This window comes from Pleurodeles waltl, chromosome 2_2 (genome assembly GCF_031143425.1).
Source record: "Pleurodeles waltl isolate 20211129_DDA chromosome 2_2, aPleWal1.hap1.20221129, whole genome shotgun sequence".
Lineage (NCBI taxonomy): Eukaryota > Metazoa > Chordata > Amphibia > Caudata > Salamandridae > Pleurodeles > Pleurodeles waltl.
This window is the reverse complement of record NC_090439.1, coordinates 28,594,994-28,610,069: the sequence shown is the minus strand read 5'-3', so window position 1 is coordinate 28,610,069 and position 15,076 is coordinate 28,594,994.

Genomic DNA, 15,076 nt, shown 5'->3' with positions numbered 1-15,076 from the left:
CTCAGATTCCAGAACTTTCTGCCACAGAAATGTGAGGAACATGTGTTTTTTTAGCCAAATTTTGAGGTTTGCAAAGAATTCTGGGTAACAGAACCTGGTCCGAGCCACACAAGTCACCCCATCTTGGATTCCCCTAGGTCTCTAGTTTTCAGACATGCACAGGTTTGGTAGGTTTCCCTAGGTGGCGGCTGAGCTACAGGCCAAAATCTACAGGTAGGCACTTTGCAAAAAACACCTCTGTTTTCCTTCACAAATTTGGATGTGTCCACGTTGCACTTTGGGGCGTTTTCTGTCGCGGGCGCTAGGCCTACCCACACAAGTGAGGTATCATTTTTATCGGGAGACATGGGGGAACGCTGGGTAAAAGGAAATTTGTGGCTCCTCTCAGATTCCAAAACTTTCTGCCACAGAAATGTTAGGAACATGTGTTTTTTTAGGCAAATTTTGAGGTTTGCAAAGGATTCTGGGTAACAGAACCTGGTCCGAGCCACACAAGTCACCCCATCTTGGATTCCCCTAGGTCTCTAGTTTTCAGAAATGCACAGGTTTGGTAGGTTTCCCTAGGTGGCGGCTGAGCTACAGGCCAAAATCTACAGGTAGGCACTTTGCAAAAAACACCTCTGTTTTCCTTCAAAAATTTGGCTGTGTCTACGTTGCGCTTTGGGGCGCTTCCTGTCGCGGGCGCTAGGCCTACCCACACAAGTGAGGTATCATTTTTATCGGGAGACGTGGGGGAACGCTGGGTAAAAGGAAATTTGTGGCTCCTCTCAGATTCCAGAACTTTCTGCCACAGAAATGTTAGGAACATGTTTTTTTTAGCCAAATTTTGAGGTTTGCAAAGGATTCTGGGTAACAGAACCTGGTCCGAGCCACACAAGTCACCCCATCTTGGATTCCCCTAGGTCTCTAGTTTTCAGAAATGCACAGTTTGGTAGGTTTCCCTAGGTGGCGGCTGAGCTACAGGCCAAAATCTACAGGTAGACACTTTGCAAAACACACCTCTGTTTTCCTTCACAAATTTGGATGTGTCCACGTTGCGCTTTGGGGCGTTTTCAGTCGCGGGCGCTAGGCTTACCCACACAAGTGAGGTATCATTTTTATCGGGAGACGTGGGGGAACGCTGGGTGGAAGGAAATTTGTGGCTCCTCTCAGATTCCAGAACTTTCTGCCACAGAAATGTGAGGAACATGTGTTTTTTTAGCCACATTTTGAGATTTGCAAAGGATTCTGGGTAACAGAACCTGGTCCGAGCCACACAAGTCACCCCATCTTGGATTCCCCTAGGTCTCTAGTTTTCAGAAATGCACAGGTTTGGTAGGTTTCCCTAGGTGGCGGCTGAGCTACAGGCCAAAATCTACAGGTAGGCACTTTGCAAAAAAAACCTCTGTTTTCCTTCACAAATTTGGATGTGTCCACGTTGCGCTTTGGGGCGTTTCCTGTCGCGGGCGCTAGTCCTACCCACACAAGTGAGGTATCATTTTTATCAGGAGACGTGGGGGAACGCTGGGTGGAAGGAAATTTGTGGCTCCTCTCAGATTCCAGAACTTTCTGCCACAGAAATGTTAGGAACATGTTTTTTTTTAGCCAAATTTTGAGGTTTGCAAAGGATTCTGGGTAACAGAACCTGGTCCGAGCCACACAAGTCACCCCATCTTGGATTCCCCTAGGTCTCTAGTTTTGAGAAATGCACAGGTTTGGTAGGTTTCCCTAGGTGGCGGCTGAGCTACAGGCCAAAATCTACAGGTAGGCACTTTGCAAAAAACACCTCTGTTTTCCTTCAAAAATTTGGCTGTGTCCACGTTGCGCTTTGGGGCATTTCCTGTCACGGGCGCTAGACCTACGCACACAAGTGAGGTATCATTTTTATCAGGAGACGTGGGGGAACGCTGGGTGGAAGGAAATTCGTGGCTCCTCTCAGATTCCAGAACTTTCTGCCACAGAAATATGAGGAACATGTGTTTTTTTAGCCAAATTTTGAGGTTTGCAAAGGATTCTGGGTAACAGAACCTGGTCCGAGCCACACAAGTCACCCCATCTGGGATTCCCCTAGGTGTCTAGTTTTCAGAAATGCACAGGCTTGGTAGGTTTCCCTAGGTGGCGGCTGAGCTACAAGCCAAAATCCACAGGTAGGCACTTTGCAAAAAACACCTCTGTTTTCCTTCACAAATTTGGATGTGTCCACGTTGCGCTTTGGGGCGTTTTCTGTCGCGGACGCTAGGCCTACCCACACAAGTGAGGTATCATTTTTATCAGGAGACGTGGGGGAACGCTGGGTGGAAGGAAATTTGTGGCTCCTCTTAGATTCCAGAACTTTCTGCCACAGAAATGTGAGGAACATGTGTTTTTTTAGCCAAATTTTGAGATTTGCAAAGGATTCTGGGTAACAGAACCTGGTCCGAGCCACACAAGTCACCCCATCTGGGATTCCCCTAGGTCTCTAGTTTTCAGAAATGCACAGGTTTGGTAGGTTTCCCTAGGTGGCGGCGGAGCTACAGGCCAAAATCTACAGGTAGGCACTTTGCAAAAAACACCTCTGTTTTCCTTCAAAAATGTGGCTGTGTCCACGTTGCGCTTTGGGGCATTTCCTGTCACGGGCGCTAGACCTACGCACACAAGTGAGGTATCATTTTTATCAGGAGACGTGGGGGAACGCTGGGTGGAAGGAAATTCGTGGCTCCTCTCGGATTCCAGAACTTTCTGCCACAGAAATGTGAGGAACATGTGTTTTTTTAGCCAAATTTTGAGATTTGCAAAGGATTCTGGGTAACATAACCTGGTCCGAGCCACACAAGTCACCCCATCTTGGATTCCCCTAGGTCTCTAGTTTTCAGAAATGCACAGGTTTGGTAGGTTTCCCTAGGTGGCGGCTGAGCTACAGGCCAAAATCTACAGGTAGGCACTTTGCAAAACACACCTCTGTTTTCCTTCACAAATTTGGATGTGTCCACGTTGCGCTTTGGGGCGTTTTCTGTCGCGGGCGCTAGGCCTACCCACACAAGTGAGGTATCATTTTTATCGGGAGACGTGGGGGAACGCTGGGTGGAAGGAAATTCGTGGCTCCTCTCAGATTCCAGAACTTTCTGCCACAGAAATGTGAGGAACATGTGTTTTTTTAGCCAAATTTTGAGGTTTGAAAAGGATTCTGGGTAACAGAACCTGGTCCGAGCCACACAAGTCACCCCATCTTGGATTCCCCTAGGTCTCTAGTTTTCAGAAATGCACAGGTTTGGTAGGTTTCCCTAGGTGGCGGCTGAGCTACAGGCCAAAATCTACAGGTAGGCACTTTGCAAAAAACACCTCTGTTTTCCTTCAAAAATTTGGCTGTGTCCACGTTGCGCTTTGGGGCATTTCCTGTCACGGGCGCTAGGCCTACGCACACAAGTGAGGTATCATTTTTATCGGGAGACGTGGGGGAACGCTGGGTGGAAGGAAATTCGTGGCTCCTCTCAGATTCCAGAACTTTCTGCCACAGAAATGTGAGGAACATGTGTTTTTTTAGCCAAATTTTGAGGTTTGCAAAGGATTCTGGGTAACAGAACCTGGTCCGAGCCACACAAGTCACCCCATCTTGGATTCCCCTAGGTCTCTAGTTTTCAGAAATGCACAGTTTGGTAGGTTTCCCTAGGTGGCGGCTGAGCTACAGGCCAAAATCTACAGGTAGGCACTTTGCAAAAAACACCTCTGTTTTCCTTCACAAATTTGGATGTGTCCACGTTGCGCTTTGGGGCGTTTCCTGTCGCGGGCGCTAGTCCTAGCCATACAAGTGAGGTATCATTTTTATCGGGAGACGTGGGGGAACGCTGGGTGGAAGGAAATTTGTGGCTCTTCTCAGATTCCAGAACTTTCTGCCACAGAAATGTTAGGAACATGTGTTTTTTTAGCCAAATTTTGAGGTTTGCAAAGGATTCTTGGTAACAGAACCTGGTCCGAGCCACACAAGTCACCCCATCTTGGATTCCCCTAGGTCTCTAGTTTTCAGAAATGCACAGGTTTGGTAGGTTTCCCTAGGTGGCGGCTGAGCTACAGGCCAAAATCTACAGGTAGGCACTTTGCAAAAAACACCTCTGTTTTCCTTCAAAAATTTGGCTGTGCCCACGTTGCGCTTTGGGGCATTTCCTGTCACGGGCGCGAGGCTTACCCCCACAAGTGAGGTATCATTTTTATCGGGAGACGTGGGGGAAAGCTGGGTCGAAGGAAATTCGTGGCTCCTCTCAGATTCCAGAACTTTCTGCCACAGAAATGTGAGGAACATGTGTTTTTTTAGCCAAATTTTGAGGTTTGCAAAGAATTCTGGGTAACAGAACCTGGTCCGAGCCACACAAGTCACCCCATCTTGGATTCCCCTAGGTCTCTAGTTTTCAGACATGCACAGGTTTGGTAGGTTTCCCTAGGTGGCGGCTGAGCTACAGGCCAAAATCTACAGGTAGGCACTTTGCAAAAAACACCTCTGTTTTCCTTCACAAATTTGGATGTGTCCACGTTGCACTTTGGGGCGTTTTCTGTCGCGGGCGCTAGGCCTACCCACACAAGTGAGGTATCATTTTTATCGGGAGACATGGGGGAACGCTGGGTAAAAGGAAATTTGTGGCTCCTCTCAGATTCCAAAACTTTCTGCCACAGAAATGTTAGGAACATGTGTTTTTTTAGGCAAATTTTGAGGTTTGCAAAGGATTCTGGGTAACAGAACCTGGTCCGAGCCACACAAGTCACCCCATCTTGGATTCCCCTAGGTCTCTAGTTTTCAGAAATGCACAGGTTTGGTAGGTTTCCCTAGGTGGCGGCTGAGCTACAGGCCAAAATCTACAGGTAGGCACTTTGCAAAAAACACCTCTGTTTTCCTTCAAAAATTTGGCAGTGTCTACGTTGCGCTTTGGGGCGCTTCCTGTCGCGGGCGCTAGGCCTACCCACACAAGTGAGGTATCATTTTTATCGGGAGACGTGGGGGAACGCAGGGTAAAAGGAAATTTGTGGCTCCTCTCAGATTCCAGAACTTTCTGCCACAGAAATGTTAGGAACATGTGTTTTTTTAGCCAAATTTTGAGGTTTGCAAAGGATTCTGGGTAACAGAACCTGGTCCGAGCCACACAAGTCACCCCATCTTGGATTCCCCTAGGTCTCTAGTTTTCAGAAATGCACAGTTTGGTAGGTTTCCCTAGGTGGCGGCTGAGCTACAGGCCAAAATCTACAGGTAGACACTTTGCAAAACACACCTCTGTTTTCCTTCACAAATTTGGATGTGTCCACGTTGCGCTTTGGGGCGTTTTCAGTCGCGGGCGCTAGGCTTACCCACACAAGTGAGGTATCATTTTTATCGGGAGACGTGGGGGAACGCTGGGTGGAAGGAAATTTGTGGCTCCTCTCAGATTCCAGAACTTTCTGCCACAGAAATGTGAGGAACATATGTTTTTTTAGCCAAATTTTGAGATTTGGAAAGGATTCTGGGTAACAGAACCTGGTCCGAGCCACACAAGTCACCCCATCTTGGATTCCCCTAGGTCTCTAGTTTTCAGAAATGCACAGGTTTGGTAGGTTTCCCTAGGTGGCGGCTGAGCTACAGGCCAAAATCTACAGGTAGGCACTTTGCAAAAAAAACCTCTGTTTTCCTTCACAAATTTGGATGTGTCCACGTTGCGCTTTGGGGCGTTTCCTGTCGCGGGCGCTAGTCCTACCCACACAAGTGAGGTATCATTTTTATCAGGAGACGTGGGGGAACGCTGGGTGGAAGGAAATTTGTGGCTCCTCTCAGATTCCAGAACTTTCTGCCACAGAAATGTTAGGAACATGTTTTTTTTTAGCCAAATTTTGAGGTTTGCAAAGGATTCTGGGTAACAGAACCTGGTCCGAGCCACACAAGTCACCCCATCTTGGATTCCCCTAGGTCTCTAGTTTTCAGAAATGCACAGTTTGGTAGGTTTCCCTAGGTGGCGGCTGAGCTACAGGCCAAAATCTACAGGTAGACACTTTGCAAAACACACCTCTGTTTTCCTTCACAAATTTGGATGTGTCCACGTTGCGCTTTGGGGCGTTTTCAGTCGCGGGCGCTAGGCTTACCCACACAAGTGAGGTATCATTTTTATCGGGAGACGTGGGGGAACGCTGGGTGGAAGGAAATTTGTGGCTCCTCTCAGATTCCAGAACTTTCTGCCACAGAAATGTGAGGAACATGTGTTTTTTTAGCCAAATTTTGAGATTTGCAAAGGATTCTGGGTAACAGAACCTGGTCCGAGCCACACAAGTCACCCCATCTTGGATTCCCCTAGGTCTCTAGTTTTCAGAAATGCACAGGTTTGGTAGGTTTCCCTAGGTGGCGGCTGAGCTACAGGCCAAAATCTACAGGTAGGCACTTTGCAAAAAAAACCTCTGTTTTCCTTCACAAATTTGGATGTGTCCACGTTGCGCTTTGGGGCGTTTCCTGTCGCGGGCGCTAGTCCTACCCACACAAGTGAGGTATCATTTTTATCAGGAGACGTGGGGGAACGTTGGGTGGAAGGAAATTTGTGGCTCCTCTCAGATTCCAGAACTTTCTGCCACAGAAATGTTAGGAACATGTTTTTTTTTAGCCAAATTTTGAGGTTTGCAAAGGATTCTGGGTAACAGAACCTGGTCCGAGCCACACAAGTCACCCCATCTTGGATTCCCCTAGGTCTCTAGTTTTGAGAAATGCACAGGTTTGGTAGGTTTCCCTAGGTGGCGGCTGAGCTACAGGCCAAAATCTACAGGTAGGCACTTTGCAAAAAACACCTCTGTTTTCCTTCAAAAATTTGGCTGTGTCCACGTTGCGCTTTGGGGCATTTCCTGTCACGGGCGCTAGACCTACGCACACAAGTGAGGTATCATTTTTATCAGGAGACGTGGGGGAACGCTGGGTGGAAGGAAATTCGTGGCTCCTCTCAGATTCCAGAACTTTCTGCCACAGAAATATGAGGAACATGTGTTTTTTTAGCCAAATTTTGAGGTTTGCAAAGGATTCTGGGTAACAGAACCTGGTCCGAGCCACACAAGTCACCCCATCTGGGATTCCCCTAGGTGTCTAGTTTTCAGAAATGCACAGGCTTGGTAGGTTTCCCTAGGTGGCGGCTGAGCTACAAGCCAAAATCTACAGGTAGGCACTTTGCAAAAAACACCTCTGTTTTCCTTCACAAATTTGGATGTGTCCACGTTGCGCTTTGGGGCGTTTTCTGTCGCGGACGCTAGGCCTACCCACACAAGTGAGGTATCATTTTTATCAGGAGACGTGGGGGAACGCTGGGTGGAAGGAAATTTGTGGCTCCTCTCAGATTCCAGAACTTTCTGCCACAGAAATGTGAGGAACATGTGTTTTTTTAGCCAAATTTTGAGATTTGCAAAGGATTCTGGGTAACAGAACCTGGTCCGAGCCACACAAGTCACCCCATCTGGGATTCCCCTAGGTCTCTAGTTTTCAGAAATGCACAGGTTTGGTAGGTTTCCCTAGGTGGCGGCGGAGCTACAGGCCAAAATCTACAGGTAGGCACTTTGCAAAAAACACCTCTGTTTTCCTTCAAAAATGTGGCTGTGTCCACGTTGCGCTTTGGGGCATTTCCTGTCACGGGCGCTAGACCTACGCACACAAGTGAGGTATCATTTTTATCAGGAGACGTGGGGGAACGCTGGGTGGAAGGAAATTCGTGGCTCCTCTCGGATTCCAGAACTTTCTGCCACAGAAATGTGAGGAACATGTGTTTTTTTAGCCAAATTTTGAGATTTGCAAAGGATTCTGGGTAACATAACCTGGTCCGAGCCACACAAGTCACCCCATCTTGGATTCCCCTAGGTCTCTAGTTTTCAGAAATGCACAGGTTTGGTAGGTTTCCCTAGGTGGCGGCTGAGCTACAGGCCAAAATCTACAGGTAGGCACTTTGCAAAACACAACTCTGTTTTCCTTCACAAATTTGGATGTGTCCACGTTGCGCTTTGGGGAGTTTTCTGTCGCGGGCGCTAGGCCTACCCACACAAGTGAGGTATCATTTTTATCGGGAGACGTGGGGGAACGCTGGGTGGAAGGAAATTCGTGGCTCCTCTCAGATTCCAGAACTTTCTGCCACAGAAATGTGAGGAACATGTGTTTTTTTAGCCAAATTTTGAGGTTTGCAAAGGATTCTGGGTAACAGAACCTGGTCCGAGCCACACAAGTCACCCCATCTTGGATTCCCCTAGGTCTCTAGTTTTCAGAAATGCACAGGTTTGGTAGGTTTCCCTAGGTGGCGGCTGAGCTACAGGCCAAAATCTACAGGTAGGCACTTTGCAAAAAACACCTCTGTTTTCCTTCAAAAATGTGGCTGTGTCCACGTTGCGCTTTGGGGCATTTCCTGTCACGGGCGCTAGGCCTACGCACACAAGTGAGGTATCATTTTTATCGGGAGACGTGGGGGAACGCTGGGTGGAAGGAAATTCGTGGCTCCTCTCAGATTCCAGAACTTTCTGCCACAGAAATGTGAGGAACATGTGTTTTTTTAGCCAAATTTTGAGGTTTGCAAAGGATTCTGGGTAACAGAACCTGGTCCGAGCCACACAAGTCACCCCATCTTGGATTCCCCTAGGTCTCTAGTTTTCAGAAATGCACAGTTTGGTAGGTTTCCCTAGGTGGCGGCTGAGCTACAGGCCAAAATCTACAGGTAGGCACTTTGCAAAAAACACCTCTGTTTTCCTTCACAAATTTGGATGTGTCCACGTTGCGCTTTGGGGCGTTTCCTGTCGCGGGCGCTAGTCCTAGCCACACAAGTGAGGTATCATTTTTATCGGGAGACGTGGGGGAACGCTGGGTGGAAGGAAATTTGTGGCTCTTCTCAGATTCCAGAACTTTCTGCCACAGAAATGTTAGGAACATGTGTTTTTTTAGCCAAATTTTGAGGTTTGCAAAGGATTCTGGGTAACAGAACCTGGTCCGAGCCACACAAGTCACCCCATCTTGGATTCCCCTAGGTCTCTAGTTTTCAGAAATGCACAGGTTTGGTAGGTTTCCCTAGGTGGCGGCTGAGCTACAGGCCAAAATCTACAGGTAGGCACTTTGCAAAAAACACCTCTGTTTTCCTTCAAAAATTTGGCTGTGCCCACGTTGCGCTTTGGGGCATTTCCTGTCACGGGCGCTAGGCCTACCCCCACAAGTGAGGTATCATTTTTATCGGGAGACGTGGGGGAAAGCTGGGTCGAAGGAAATTCGTGGCTCCTCTCAGATTCCAGAACTTTCTGCCACAGAAATGTGAGGAACATGTGTTTTTTTAGCCAAATTTTGAGGTTTGCAAAGAATTCTGGGTAACAGAACCTGGTCCGAGCCAAACAAGTCACCCCATCTTGGATTCCCCTAGGTCTCTAGTTTTCAGACATGCACAGGTTTGGTAGGTTTCCCTAGGTGGCGGCTGAGCTACAGGCCAAAATCTACAGGTAGGCACTTTGCAAAAAACACCTCTGTTTTCCTTCACAAATTTGGATGTGTCCACGTTGCACTTTGGGGCGTTTTCTGTCGCGGGCGCTAGGCCTACCCACACAAGTGAGGTATCATTTTTATCGGGAGACATGGGGGAACGCTGGGTAAAAGGAAATTTGTGGCTCCTCTCAGATTCCAAAACTTTCTGCCACAGAAATGTTAGGAACATGTGTTTTTTTAGGCAAATTTTGAGGTTTGCAAAGGATTCTGGGTAACAGAACCTGGTCCGAGCCACACAAGTCACCCCATCTTGGATTCCCCTAGGTCTCTAGTTTTCAGAAATGCACAGGTTTGGTAGGGTTCCCTAGGTGGCGGCTGAGCTACAGGCCAAAATCTACAGGTAGGCACTTTGCAAAAAACACCTCTGTTTTCCTTCAAAAATTTGGCTGTGTCTACGTTGCGCTTTGGGGCGCTTCCTGTCGCGGGCGCTAGGCCTACCCACACAAGTGAGGTATCATTTTTATCGGGAGACGTGGGGGAACGCTGGGTAAAAGGAAATTTGTGGCTCCTCTCAGATTCCAGAACTTTCTGCCACAGAAATGTTAGGAACATGTGTTTTTTTAGCCAAATTTTGAGGTTTGCAAAGGATTCTGGGTAACAGAACCTGGTCCGAGCCACACAAGTCACCCCATCTTGGATTCCCCTAGGTCTCTAGTTTTCAGAAATGCACAGTTTGGTAGGTTTCCCTAGGTGGCGGCTGAGCTACAGGCCAAAATCTACAGGTAGACACTTTGCAAAACACACCTCTGTTTTCCTTCACAAATTTGGATGTGTCCACGTTGCGCTTTGGGGCGTTTTCAGTCGCGGGCGCTAGGCTTACCCACACAAGTGAGGTATCATTTTTATCGGGAGACGTGGGGGAACGCTGGGTGGAAGGAAATTTGTGGCTCCTCTCAGATTCCAGAACTTTCTGCCACAGAAATGTGAGGAACATGTGTTTTTTTAGCCAAATTTTGAGATTTGGAAAGGATTCTGGGTAACAGAACCTGGTCCGAGCCACACAAGTCACCCCATCTTGGATTCCCCTAGGTCTCTAGTTTTCAGAAATGCACAGGTTTGGTAGGTTTCCCTAGGTGGCGGCTGAGCTACAGGCCAAAATCTACAGGTAGGCACTTTGCAAAAAAAACCTCTGTTTTCCTTCACAAATTTGGATGTGTCCACGTTGCGCTTTGGGGCGTTTCCTGTCGCGGGCGCTAGTCCTACCCACACAAGTGAGGTATCATTTTTATCAGGAGACGTGGGGGAACGCTGGGTGGAAGGAAATTTGTGGCTCCTCTCAGATTCCAGAACTTTCTGCCACAGAAATGTTAGGAACATGTTTTTTTTTAGCCAAATTTTGAGGTTTGCAAAGGATTCTGGGTAACAGAACCTGGTCCGAGCCACACAAGTCACCCCATCTTGGATTCCCCTAGGTCTCTAGTTTTGAGAAATGCACAGGTTTGGTAGGTTTCCCTAGGTGGCGGCTGAGCTACAGGCCAAAATCTACAGGTAGGCACTTTGCAAAAAACACCTCTGTTTTCCTTCAAAAATTTGGCTGTGTCCACGTTGCGCTTTGGGGCATTTCCTGTCACGGGCGCTAGACCTACGCACACAAGTGAGGTATCATTTTTATCAGGAGACGTGGGGGAACGCTGGGTGGAAGGAAATTCGTGGCTCCTCTCAGATTCCAGAACTTTCTGCCACAGAAATATGAGGAACATGTGTTTTTTTAGCCAAATTTTGAGGTTTGCAAAGGATTCTGGGTAACAGAACCTGGTCCGAGCCACACAAGTCACCCCATCTGGGATTCCCCTAGGTGTCTAGTTTTCAGAAATGCACAGGCTTGGTAGGTTTCCCTAGGTGGCGGCTGAGCTACAAGCCAAAATCTACAGGTAGGCACTTTGCAAAAAACACCTCTGTTTTCCTTCACAAATTTGGATGTGTCCACGTTGCGCTTTGGGGCATTTCCTGTCACGGGCGCTAGGCCTACCCACACAAGTGAGGTATCATTTTTATCGGGAGACATGGGGGAACGCTGGGTAAAAGGAAATTTGTGGCTCCTCTCAGATTCCAAAACTTTCTGCCACAGAAATGTTAGGAACATGTGTTTTTTTAGGCAAATTTTGAGGTTTGCAAAGGATTCTGGGTAACAGAACCTGGTCCGAGCCACACAAGTCACCCCATCTTGGATTCCCCTAGGTCTCTAGTTTTCAGAAATGCACAGGTTTGGAAGGTTTCCCTAGGTGGCGGCTGAGCTACAGGCCAAAATCTACAGGTAGGCACTTTGCAAAAAACACCTCTGTTTTCCTTCAAAAATTTGGCTGTGTCTACGTTGCGCTTTGGGGCGTTTCCTGTCGCGGGCGCTAGGCCTACCCACACAAGTGAGGTATCATTTTTATCGGGAGACGTGGGGGAACGCTGGGTAAAAGGAAATTTGTGGCTCCTCTCAGATTCCAGAACTTTCTGCCACAGAAATGTTAGGAACATGTGTTTTTTTAGCCAAATTTTGAGGTTTGCAAAGGATTCTGGGTAACAGAACCTGGTCCGAGCCACACAAGTCACCCCATCTTGGATTCCCCTAGGTCTCTAGTTTTCAGAAATGCACAGTTTGGTAGGTTTCCCTAGGTGGCGGCTGAGCTACAGGCCAAAATCTACAGGTAGACACTTTGCAAAACACACCTCTGTTTTCCTTCACAAATTTGGATGTGTCCACGTTGCGCTTTGGGGCGTTTTCTGTCGCGGGCGCTAGGCCTACCCACACAAGTGAGGTATCATTTTTATCTGGAGACGTGGGGGAACGCTGGGTGGAAGGAAATTCATGGCTCCTCTCAGATTCCAGAACTTTCTGCCACAGAAATGTGAGGAACATGTGTTTTTTTAGCCAAATTTTGAGGTTTGCAAAGGATTCTGGGTAACAGAACCTGGTCCGAGCCACACAAGTCACCCCATCTTGGATTCCCCTAGGTCTCTAGTTTTCAGAAATGCACAGTTTGGTAGGTTTCCCTAGGTGGCGGCTGAGCTACAGGCCAAAATCTACAGGTAGACACTTTGCAAAACACACCTCTGTTTTCCTTCACAAATTTGGATGTGTCCACGTTGCGCTTTGGGGCGTTTTCAGTCGCGGGCGCTAGGCCTACCCACACAAGTGAGGTATCATTTTTATCGGGAGACGTGGGGGAACGCTGGGTGGAAGGAAATTTGTGGCTCCTCTCAGATTCCAGAACTTTCTGCCACAGAAATGTGAGGAACATGTGTTTTTTTAGCCAAATTTTGAGATTTGGAAAGGATTCTGGGTAACAGAACCTGGTCAGAGCCACACAAGTCACCCCATCTTGGATTCCCCTAGGTCTCTAGTTTTCAGAAATGCACAGGTTTGGTAGGTTTCCCTAGGTGGCGGCTGAGCTACAGGCCAAAATCTACAGGTAGGCACTTTGCAAAAAACACCTCTGTTTTCCTTCACAAATTTGGATGTGTCCACGTTGCGCTTTGGGGCGTTTCCTGTCGCGGGCGCTAGTCCTACCCACACAAGTGAGGTGTCATTTTTATCAGGAGACGTGGGGGAACGCTGGGTGGAAGGAAATTTGTGGCTCCTCTCAGATTCCAGAACTTTCTGCCACAGAAATGTTAGGAACATGTGTTTTTTTAGCCAAATTTTGAGGTTTGCAAAGGATTCTGGGTAACAGAACCTGGTCCGAGCCACACAAGTCACCCCATCTTGGATTCCCCTAGGTCTCTAGTTTTCAGAAATGCACAGTTTGGTAGGTTTCTCTAGGTGGCGGCTGAGCTACAGGCCAAAATCTACAGGTAGACACTTTGCAAAACACACCTCTGTTTTCCTTCACAAATTTGGATGTGTCCACGTTGCGCTTTGGGGCGTTTTCAGTCGCGGGCGCTAGGCTTACCCACACAAGTGAGGTATCATTTTTATCGGGAGACGTGGGGGAACGCTGGGTGGAAGGAAATTTGTGGCTCCTCTCAGATTCCAGAACTTTCTGCCACAGAAATGTGAGGAACATGTGTTTTTTTAGCCAAATTTTGAGATTTGCAAAGGATTCTGGGTAACAGAACCTGGTCCGAGCCACACAAGTCACCCCATCTTGGATTCCCCTAGGTCTCTAGTTTTCAGAAATGCACAGGTTTGGTAGGTTTCCCTAGGTGGCGGCTGAGCTACAGGCCAAAATCTACAGGTAGGCACTTTGCAAAAAAAACCTCTGTTTTCCTTCACAAATTTGGATGTGTCCACGTTGCGCTTTGGGGCGTTTCCTGTCGCGGGCGCTAGTCCTACCCACACAAGTGAGGTATCATTTTTATCAGGAGACGTGGGGGAACGCTGGGTGGAAGGAAATTTGTGGCTCCTCTCAGATTCCAGAACTTTCTGCCACAGAAATGTTAGGAACATGTTTTTTTTTAGCCAAATTTTGAGGTTTGCAAAGGATTCTGGGTAACAGAACCTGGTCCGAGCCACACAAGTCACCCCATCTTGGATTCCCCTAGGTCTCTAGTTTTGAGAAATGCACAGGTTTGGTAGGTTTCCCTAGGTGGCGGCTGAGCTACAGGCCAAAATCTACAGGTAGGCACTTTGCAAAAAACACCTCTGTTTTCCTTCAAAAATTTGGCTGTGTCCACGTTGCGCTTTGGGGCATTTCCTGTCACGGGCGCTAGACCTACGCACACAAGTGAGGTATCATTTTTATCAGGAGACGTGGGGGAACGCTGGGTGGAAGGAAATTCGTGGCTCCTCTCAGATTCCAGAACTTTCTGCCACAGAAATATGAGGAACATGTGTTTTTTTAGCCAAATTTTGAGGTTTGCAAAGGATTCTGGGTAACAGAACCTGGTCCGAGCCACACAAGTCACCCCATCTGGGATTCCCCTAGGTGTCTAGTTTTCAGAAATGCACAGGCTTGGTAGGTTTCCCTAGGTGGCGGCTGAGCTACAAGCCAAAATCTACAGGTAGGCACTTTGCAAAAAACACCTCTGTTTTCCTTCACAAATTTGGATGTGTCCACGTTGCGCTTTGGGGCGTTTTCTGTCGCGGACGCTAGGCCTACCCACACAAGTGAGGTATCATTTTTATCAGGAGACGTGGGGGAACGCTGGGTGGAAGGAAATTTGTGGCTCCTCTCAGATTCCAGAACTTTCTGCCACAGAAATGTGAGGAACATGTGTTTTTTTAGCCAAATTTTGAGATTTGCAAAGGATTCTGGGTAACAGAACCTGGTCCGAGCCACACAAGTCACCCCATCTTGGATTCCCCTAGGTCTCTAGTTTTCAGAAATGCACAGGTTTGGTAGGTTTCCCTAGGTGGCGGCGGAGCTACAGGCCAAAATCTACAGGTAGGCACTTTGCAAAAAACACCTCTGTTTTCCTTCAAAAATGTGGCTGTGTCCACGTTGCGCTTTGGGGCATTTCCTGTCACGGGCGCTAGACCTACGCACACAAGTGAGGTATCATTTTTATCAGGAGACGTGGGGGAACGCTGGGTGGAAGGAAATTCGTGGCTCCTCTCGGATTCCAGAACTTTCTGCCACAGAAATGTGAGGAACATGTGTTTTTTTAGCCAAATTTTGAGATTTGCAAAGGATTCTGGGTAACATAACCTGGTCCGAGCCACACAAGTCACCCCATCTTGGATTCCCCTAGGTCTCTAGTTTT